This window comes from Aythya ferina, assembly GCF_964211825.1.
Source record: "Aythya ferina genome assembly, chromosome: 2".
Classification (NCBI taxonomy): Eukaryota; Metazoa; Chordata; class Aves; order Anseriformes; family Anatidae; genus Aythya; species Aythya ferina.
Genome location: NC_140297.1, coordinates 44,469,912 through 44,478,371, shown reverse-complemented (window position 1 = coordinate 44,478,371; position 8,460 = coordinate 44,469,912). Strand labels below are relative to the sequence as shown.

Sequence of the window (8,460 nt, the reverse complement as noted above, 5' to 3'; positions counted from 1 at the left end):
ATGGCACAAAATCAATGTGTCAATGTTGAACTGAATTAAGCAACTACAAGCTGCTTAATATCTACCTCTTAAAATATATCACAAAGAGGAATCACCTTCTCTCTGCGTATTGCTCGCAGACCACTTCAGGGATTGTTTGCTTTGTCTCCATCACAGCTAATATTTCTCCTGACTTCTCAGAGGAAAGCCTCGTATCCCCACCGGTGATGCCTGTGGGTGGCACAGGAGCTGCTGGATGCAGGGGTGACAATGAGAGGGTGTCATGGAGCAGCGACACCTGGCCAGCCACGTGTGAGCAAGAAATACTCGGTCTCCCAGAGCTGAGCATACAGCTGAGCATACAGTCTGAAGGCCAGGAGATGTCAACAAGGCAGGAGCCTTATCAGCAGTTTAACACCCTCGGATGTCCTGGCAGAGCCTCTGCACCACCCAGTGCTCAGACGCCCCTCGCCCTCTGCCCAGCTCCTTCTCCTAATGCTTGCCAACCTGCCTGCTGCTGTATTAAAGACTCACCAGAGCTGCAGAGCTCTTTAATCACCATTTTGAGGCCTTGCACACCCTACGGAGATGGGCCTGCAGGCGTTTCATGCTCTCGGCCTCCTGGCAGGCTTTCTGCACCCAGATCATCTCCTGGGGACCAGGGGACGTGGGAGCTTGCCTGGCTGGGCCCTGGTGGCCCAGGGTCTCTGGGGGACTCACTCAGAGGCACAAAACCTCCATCCTTCAGATGCTGCTAATAAATCGTTGGCTTAATGGCCTCGTGCCTGCGTGCCATGCTTTATGTCCTCTCAGGATGTTATATGCCACATAAAATGTGATAGGTCATTAAAGAGAGAAAGTAATTAGCTTGTATTTATACTGAGGGCTGCAATTAAATTATGTTCCTCTAATATCAGGCATCCCTTTTTACATATTGCTTGCTTGGCTAGTATCTTAGCAGGATCCTTTGGTTCTAGAGATATTGGAGGACCCTTTATCTAACACCGGCTCACCCAAATATCTGACTACCCTTCAGGTGGCACCATCACCAGGCAGGAGAAGATGGCTTGCACAACATCTACAAAGTTACACTGAGGGCATCTCTCCCTCTTCTGGTGGCTACATCCCCCTCACAGGCAGACCAAAGAGCCCTGGGTCCTTTTCACAGACCCAGAGACTGCGAGGTGCTGATGTATGGCAGGGATACACCACTGAGGATGCAGTGACAGAGGGGAGGCACTGCCGAAGCCTATAGGAACCTAATATCTTTGTGCCATCCGCTCCCCTGTGCAATGTGTCTGCGGCTGGCCAACAATGCAAACGCAGCGGTGGGGAATGCGGGGGGAGCGCGAGGCAGAGCTGTATTTCCTTACTGAGTAAGGCTAAAAATATCAGTGACCTTTCCGAGCTCTGTTTTTCCGTGGTTTGGAGCAGAGTTGTGAAATTTGGCAGGTGCAAGAGGCCTTTGGGGTGTGCCTTCTGCTGTTCCTGTGAAAATCTTCCCAAATTTGGGCTAGGTAGAAGCCTTTGGAAAACAAGACCATATGTTAAGACGCATGTAGGAACTTCGGTGACTTGGTGGCGATAACTGTGTCCTCGGGGAGCCCCCTTGCCCTTTCCTGTGTCAGTGCCTGGACCTGGGGTCTCCACCCCGACACTCCCAGCCCCGGGGTCCCCACAGAGTCAGGGTAGAGCCCACAGACCCACCTCTGCTCATGGGGATTGCTCTCAGGAAAAAGCTCTGTACGAGCCACGTGCATTCACCTTGGGTATGCGAGCATGGAGGCGAAATAACCCAAGTTACACGTTTTTGCCACGCACACAGCTGTGGGGAGGGAAGGTCTCGTTCCTGAGATCTGCCTGCATAACCACAATGAGGAAGAGGATGTTTTGCTTCACGGTAGCTTACTCATTTGCCTACAGTTTAATTAAGCCCCTGAGAAGTCATTGACTGACACTACTTTCTGGCTGGACAGGTAAGAGTCGCTCTCAGCTGTGCCCAAGGGATATTTGCCTCACCCAACTGGCGTGGTGAGTGGTGGCAGGCCGTGGGCTGGTGACACAGGGACGTCCTTCCTGTACGAGCCATGGACATCTCCACATCTAGAAAATAAGGGATTTTTGCTTGCTTGTAGCTCCAGCTGTCTTGTTTTGGGGGTGGGTGACCTTGAGTCAGGGGAGAGCTTCGAGGCACCCCCTTCACCCAGAAGGGACACAGCCATGAGCACTGGGAAGGACTGGGCAGGTTGTGGGTGGCAGGCAGGTGGTGATGGGGGAAAAGCTGATGGTGAATTGAATGAGAATGGGGATTACTTGGGAGAAAAAGGTGAAATTTGACTCAAAGGTAAGGAAGAGACATGGCCGGGGAGCAGGAAAATAATGTATTCAGCACTGGTCTCTCCACGCCCAAATGCAGATTGCTTCCTAATAGAAAGGCTGTTTGGTGAAGGACACTCCATCCTATTTGTGATAATGCAAAGCCCTTCTCCTCCTATTCACGGCTGGGTAACAGCCCTTGTGGCAAGCGCATCAGCTGTTCACACAGGACAGAAATCCTGGAAAGGCTGAGTGCAAGTTTAGCCAAGCCAAATGGCACACGAGCTTTCCAGAGAGCGCTGGCAGAGACCGCCGATTTTCAGAAATATCTATTCTTTTAATATCCAGCGGACACGTTCGTTAGATAGCTATTTTTAAAGGGATGAAAAGCACTGGGAAATAACGTCAGTGGCAAACGTGTCCGTCCTTGTCCATCCGTGCCGTCCGCTGTGACGACACCGTGGCTGATGTTCAGCAGTGATTACCTAGGCAGGTGCTACCTCTGGGGCCAGTTCAGGACAGCTGAATTTGGTTGGGGTTTTTAATCAGGTGGCACACTGCACGGTCAGCCACCGTCCCCCTGACCACGTGTGGTGCTTGTCAATGCTTTTTCTACTGCCTGATGCTTTGCAACCTAAAGAGCAGGCTAACATTTTAACAGATGCAGCCTGCCTCCCTTCCCAATCCCCTCATAGGAAGGGTTCATTGGGAGGTTAATAGGATGCTGAGGAGAGGGACTGATTAAAATGAAATTAATCTAAATTAAATTAGGGGAAAGACACGTAACCTACTCGGTTCATAAGATTTCATAGCCGGGGCATTACAAGGAAGATGGCTGAGAAGTGAGGGATCCAGCCCTGCGAGTGGTCCAGACTGGGTATCCCCCATCTGAACTCAGCACCGGGGTTTGCTCCAGTAAGACCAGTATGAGAAGTGGCCAGCAGCGTGAAGCACTGGCTCTGCCTCCCCGGGGACAGCATCCCCAGGTGTGTCTGCTGCCACAAGATCTCATGGCCATGAAGGGGACAGGGGCTGTGCCCCAACAACAGCTTCTGTAGGGCAGCCACATCCCGGCTGTGGGGCAGGACAGGACCTGAGAGGTGTTGGGAAGCAGGGGACTGAGGGAGGTGGGTTTGCTGTGAGAGCTGGGTCACAGCCTGCAAGGTCTCCCCGGCATCCTGGAGTCTTTGAGAAAGCATTTTGCTCCTGTAAGGGTGTTTTAAAGTAATAACAATAACAATCAGCAGAGCTATGCTCATCCCTAATGCTATTAAAGCTGTTCCATAAAACAACAAAGCTCTCCGTGGGTACCTCCAGGTTGCCCATTCCCCCAGCCTCGGGATTCAGGTGGTTGTGTGCTGCCGCATGTAGCAAGGCAAGCTCTTTTCTCAGCACATGAAGTTTGAAAAAATGCTTCAGAAACAAATGGTCGCCAAATTCTCAACATCCCAGACTGTGTAATACAGTATCCAACACCCCCAATATACACGTGCCCATGTGTGCTTCATTTCAAGGTATCTGTATTTGCCTATTTGTCTGGATTTATGCTTTTTTTTTTTTTTTTTTTTTTTTGCTCTTACTTTACTAAGAGAGGCTCTTTAAACTCCATGGTGTGCAATATCTCCTTCTATGGAGGTATTCATCTCTTCACAAGATGAAACAATATATATGCAAATGCGCATTAATACATAAAACCTGAAGTAAGACATCCACGTCTACACTTTGATGCACTAATCTGGGCCTAGTTATATTGACACAGATGGAGTGAATTATTGGAGGAGAAAAAGCACATCTGTTAAATGTTATTGTTTAATTAAGCCATTAGCAACTGAAAGACAAGAGCCTTTAAATTGTAGCATTTTGTATTTATTTCAGGCTGTGGAACTTGTATGGCTCCCCCAGCACCTGGAGTGTGTGGCATCCTTTAGTGCTATCACCAAAAAGGAGCTATTGTCTCTACCCTGCTGATGGGGAGCTGAGCTTTTTGGCTATCAGCCTTGTCAGGAATTTGGGAAACAGAGATGTGGTCTGAGGTTAACATCTTACTGCCAACTTGCTTCTTCAGTTGGTGTCGGGAAGCCTTGCAGGAGCTCCAGCTAACCTGTCACCTGCAGGTGAGGGTCTCTGCACCCAGTTAGCCTGGGCGTGGGGGTTGGAGCACACAAAATCTTCTCCTACCTGCCTGCCAGGCTCTGTGCACGTGGCCTAAGAAAATGGCAATAATCCTTTATTACAGCTGCAGGCTCTCCCTGGAAATCTTATTCTCCCGTTCAATTTTTCAGTGAATAAATTTCCTAGCTGGAGGGAAACTTCTTCCTGCGATGGGGGACAGGATGTCTTCGTGAGACATTTTACCAATGGATTTACTGCAACGGAGAGGTAAGAAGCATAACGTTGTCTTGCTGAGAATGCCCAAGGGGAGCAGCCCATCATCACCCTGAGGACCAAAGGTGAACTGCTGGACTGCTCGTTTTTCCGCCTTGTCCTCACCTTCAGAAGTGGAAAACCACGTCTTGTCTGCTCAGCGTGGGGGCATCGCTGCTGGTGCAAGGAAGAGGAGATGGTGCTTAGGTGAATGAAAATAAATAACACAAAGCTCTTCGTGCAGTGCTAAGGTGACATTCAGAGAAGCCGGGTCACCGTATGAGGCTGAGAAAAGCCCCCCTTAGAGGAAGAAAACAGCAATATCTGGCCCAGGGGATGCACCCCGCAGCCTGTGCCACCTGGTATCTGCCTCGCTGCCACCTCGTGCAGGGAATTTCAGACCCCTTTATGAGCTGTGTTTGCTGCTGAGATGGAGACTTGGGCATTTTTCTTGTTCTTATCTTGTTGCTCCTATAATAACTTTTGGATCCCTTGCTGGGGTCGACCAAATTTCACAGCGGACTAGAGAGCTTAGAGATATTAAATATCCAGGAGGAGTGCAAAAATGGGCATCCGTAAAGAAAAAGGAGACCTGTTTAGAGGCTTTAGTGTGGAAGAGGTGAATAGGATTAGCTCTTATCTTTGCAGAGGAATCCAGGCTTCATTAGTTCTGCTGCCCAAGCAATGCCCAGCCGCTATTGTGACGGCGGATATTAGGGTCATGAGCAGTGCCATAAATAGCTAATTTAGCTTTTATGTGCCATTTACACCACTTCTGCCAACAAAGTGACACATGATAAATACAAGCAAGAAAGGCTTTCAGCTTTAAAAATAGATTTATTTTTTTCCCCACTCTATATGCTGCAGGAGGAAGGCCTGACTCTGCTCTCACTTAGGCAGGCATAAAACAAAATTAGCTACAGAGAAATGAATGGGGATGCATCTATCAAAAATGTGCAAGTGGCAGCAGAAATGGCCTCTTCTCTTTTAAACTTCTTCCTATTCAATACTGCACAAATGTATTTATTTATTTGATGCAATAACCTTTTAGGACTGATGAAATTATACTCCTGCCCCTCGGATCAGAGCTGATGTCATTCAGGAATGAACACGGATGCATCTCAATGGAAAATCAGCCTGAATGGAAAAGTGTAAAGAATATGAAGTGTCTCCACAGAGGGCCAGCATCTACTTTGATTCCCTAGGAAGGGCTGAAGCGGTTGTGCTCAGCACTGGCAGGCTCCACTCGGCCATCCTCATCCTGAGCCTTTGGCCTCAGCCAGGCAGGGTGAAGCCCCCGTGGGACCTAGGCAGGTTGGCAGATGGTGTGGGAATGTCCCAAGGGGTATGGCAGGGAGAGGAGGAGGAAGAGCTCCCCATAGGAAAGCAGAGAATCCCTTTTCCCCAGGAGCTGGATCCCAGGGCTCTGCTCCCTGAGGCGGCGGTGATCTGAAAGCTAACCAAAAGCGTTGCTGCTATCCCAGAGTACCACCTTAAATAATTGAAAAATGAATAATTAAATTAAAAGAGGATTATTTCCCGCAGACAAGCAGAAAATTGCTGCCTGTGGGACAAAGGGTGATGGTAAGGCTTCATTTTCTGCAGCCAGCAGCGAGGTGATGGGAACAACACCTGCGGAGGGCAGGAAGAGCCCCCCCTGGGTTACCTTGGGCTTTTTTGGCTCCCGGTTTCTCTCCCCGTTGTGTTTTCCCAAATGTAGGGATGCTGATTGCTGGAGAAGGAAGCAAATCAGGAAACACGAGACGTGCCCTTATGCGTGAATGTCAGCCCTGGGGTGTGGGGGAATCTGTTTACATACAGGCACACGAGGGATTTGCACAGCCCAGTCCCGCTGATTGATGGTTAGCTGCTAGACATATCTGTGGGATACATTTCTATGTTTAGTCCCCTACGTTTATTTTACCAGTGAGTGTGAGGGGATGTGCACATGAGCTTTGTTCTGGCACCTTGTAAGAATGGTATTTCATGGCACTATTATTTTTCCCGAAGATGTATATATCTGTTTGAGCAGATGACACATCGTAAGAGTCTGTATTTCTCATGAACTATAATTAAAAATGAACAACTCCCTGCATAGGATAACAATACCATAATATACTTGCTCTCCTCACGGAAATTTAAACAAGTTGACATGCTGAGTGAATAATGATCTTACATTTATACCACACTTATTTTCCCTGAGCAGCTGAAAGCCCATGGTACATGAATATCAAAACCATGTGAAATATTAGAGTGGGGTCTGAACACGTCCAGCAGGAACCGAGTTGTGCTCCTCCACCCTTCCTCCTCCTCAGTGCCCCAAGCTCTCCTTGCCCTCCCAAACCTCCCACCCAGCCGCCCCATCCCTGTGGTATCCCACTCTCATCTTTGTGCCTTTCGGATCTGGAAGGCCTCTTTTTGTTCCATGTCTTTGCCTTCTGACAGCCCTCCTCACCCCCTCCTTAAAGCTCCAGTTTCTCCAGCAAAGCACTCTCTTTGCTCACCACATCAGCACCACTTATGAAAGGTCAGGGTACTTTGCCAAGAGCTGTGGCATTTTCTTTAAGCCCAACTTCTCATCTCTTTGGCCAGAAACTTCATGGTCCCCAAGGGGGCGGCCATGGTTGTGACCAGACTGTCAGAAACCAGATGTCCAGGATGGTGTCATGGGATTCAGAGGGACACGTGCAGCCCTGTTAGTCCCCCTTCCTCCCTCCGCTCCATACTCATCATTGCACCATTTATATCTGAAAAACATGAGCCTGGCCTTTCGGTAACAGATTTCTCATCCTGCACCCCTCCTGTGCCAAAGCAGATGGGCAGAGGAAGCTCAGAGAGTAAATAACATGCTTGACACCACATAACAAGGCCGTGGCAGAACAATTTCTGGGTGCTAGCCCCTGTCTCAAACCCAGGCCCAGGAACACAGCGATGAGTTTCCCTCCTGCCCGGCTGCTTGCCTGGCCAGATGAGCACATGGCATCTTTGTCCCATGGCACTGTGACAAGGCCCAAGGATCTGAGGGATGCCAGCCACCTGTGTGGGATAAAGGCACTGGTCTAGGACCAGGGGATGAGGGTATTCTGCTTGGGCTCTTTGGTGAGGTGCTCGCTTTCTCTGGCTTGTCTGGAAGCACTAAAGTACAGGTTTTGCAAAGGTGTGTCAGCCCTGTAGTTTAATCAGTGAGCTCTGTCCCTTTTCATCTTCAAAGCCCTGTGGGACCGGCCTGCCGGAGCCTCCTCTCATCAGCCACTGGGCAGGGGAAGAAGCGGTGGCAGAGAGCAAAGGCTCCAGGGCTCCTCAATGCGAGACACTGACACGAACACCAGAGCATCCATAGGGGGCCAAGCCGATGTCCTGCCTCCCCTGCATCCTGTCTGGGCACGGGTGGGTGCTGATAAAAAGGTGTAAAGCCAACGGGGCCAGCACGGAGCATCCTCCCTGCCGGCGTGCCTTGAAAAATGAGCGATTCCTTTCTACGCCCAACACCTCTCCTGGTGATTAAAGCATTGACTCGTGCTTTTTGGCTTGTGGCGCTTGCATTGTGCAGGACCGTTCGAGTCAAAAAAAGGAAACGCTTTGATGATCTTAATCAGGACTTCCCTCCAAACACGCATTTCCGTGCCTGCTGCGGTGGGAGCCAGCAGAACACTCTGCTACCCGAGAGCCTGCATCCGAAATGCTCCTCCACAGCCAAATGTCACCAGAAATGGGGAAAAATACAGCCCTGCTCTCAAACTGTTAGCCAGAGCAAACAAAAAAGTCCTCCCACATCCCAAGAGCAAGAAGGTTTCTGGTAGG

General features: G+C 49.7%; 1 long non-coding RNA gene across 1 annotated transcript; it reads left to right on the top strand.

Moving 5' to 3' along the window:
• Positions 1-4,168: 4,168 nt before the first annotated feature.
• Positions 4,169-6,895, top strand: LOC311431181. The gene is made up of 2 exons (XR_014689299.1): positions 4,169-4,409; positions 4,578-6,895. It is a non-coding gene; the product is annotated as an uncharacterized lncRNA (long non-coding RNA).
• The last annotated feature ends 1,565 nt before the right edge of the window (positions 6,896-8,460 follow it).